The 1,599-nt window shown below is 45.8% G+C and overlaps 1 pseudogene across 1 annotated transcript; it reads left to right on the plus strand.

The window, feature by feature from the left end:
- The first annotated feature begins 523 nt into the window (after positions 1–523).
- LOC310796829 (SAP domain-containing ribonucleoprotein pseudogene) lies at positions 524–1,156 on the plus strand (annotated as a pseudogene). The gene has a single exon. The product of its transcript is annotated as an SAP domain-containing ribonucleoprotein pseudogene (transcript).
- Positions 1,157–1,599: the final 443 nt, after the last annotated feature.

Consider the following 1,599-nt stretch of genomic DNA (forward strand, 5'->3'; position numbering starts at 1 on the left):
GGAGCAAGAAGAAGAATTAACAATCCCCGTCTTGCCACCAGGCAGAGCCGTCTAGAACTGTATGACATCATCGGCGACCTGGCCTCTTGGCCCCTATTCCCCCACGTATGACATCATCAGTGACTTGGCCACTTTCATTTGTTTTATCGGGGGATACAGACAGACAGACAGACCCTCGCCTCAGCCCCTAGTGGCCACGGCGTAACAAGCCAGAGTCTAAAAATGCAGTGGCTTTGACACCGTCAAGTTTTGATGCCGTGGCCACTAGAGGCACTAGAGGCCGATGACATCATCGCTCGAATGACATTGCTCGGGTGACATCACCAATGACATCACAATTGCTTGAGTGACATCCCTGATGACATTGATGACATTAACACTGATGACATCACTGATGACATCACTCACTGATGACATCATCACCGATGACATCATCACCGATGACATCACAATTGCTCGGTGCTGTTGGAAAACAAGTGACAGCTGTGGGGGTAGGAGAAAGTTATTCTGACAACAAAGCAAGATGGCTGAAGTAATAGAGCTGCAGAAGCTGAAGCTTGTTGAGCTGAGGCAGGAGTGTGAGGCGCGGGGTCTGCACACGCAGGGAAACAAAGGGGAGCTCATTGCCCGGCTGCAGACTTACCTGGACGAGCATGAGGAAGATGTAGATGTGGATGTGAACATTGACAACGTTTTGGCAGAGGACTTCGCTAAAGTTGACAGTGCCACCGATGCAAAAACCGACAAGGATCCTGAATCTGCTGAGTGTGATCTAACTGGTGAGAAGAAGTTGATGAAGATTTCTCCTCCAGCAACTGCCACTGAAAGCCTACAGAAGAGAGCAGAACATTTCGACTTGCCTGCAACAGCTGAAAGCAAGAAGGCCGTACGTGCTGCAAGATTTGGCTTCCCCAACGACACTTCCAGTCCCTCTCCAGGTCTCGCTGCTGCTCTGGACATCGAGAAGCTGAAGAAGAGAGCAGAAAGATTTGGCATGAATGTTTCGTCCTTTTCGCAAAAGGTTGAAATGGATGAAAAGCTGAAGAAAAGAAAGGAGAGGTTTGGAGTCCTGACAAGTTCAGCTGCAGGTGTTGGCGCAGGTGATATCAATGCAAAGAAAATGAAGCATGCTGAAAGATTTGGAAAAGTGTCATAAAATAATCAATGTTAGGTTTTAGTGCAGATTTTGTTTTCTTTTTATTTCTAAAGCATTTTCATTATTGTACACTGCTTCATTTCTCTGTCCATTTTGTAACATTTTGTGATTTAAAATGAATCGTTTAAAAAAAATTCACACAAGCATTTTGAGGGTCCTCAGGGTTGTCAGTCAGCTTCCGACCTTCAGACAGGGCCAGATGTAGGCCGGCAGCTGCCTGGCAAAAATATATTATCTATCTAACTACTATAATAAGTTGGCCAGGGGCGTGGCACACAATTGCTGAACTACGCATGCTCAGAATGGCTTGCTCTTCTTCTTTTGGGGGTTTTATGGCAGTTGGCATCCTTAATGTTGCATTACCGCCCTCTTCTGGATCCATATGTAACCCAATAGCATATATCATGAAGTGGTTACATTTCCATAAAATTACTAAATCCTTC

This window comes from Poromitra crassiceps (genome assembly GCF_964638095.1).
Source record: "Poromitra crassiceps genome assembly, chromosome: 23".
Classification (NCBI taxonomy): domain Eukaryota; kingdom Metazoa; phylum Chordata; class Actinopteri; order Beryciformes; family Melamphaidae; genus Poromitra; species Poromitra crassiceps.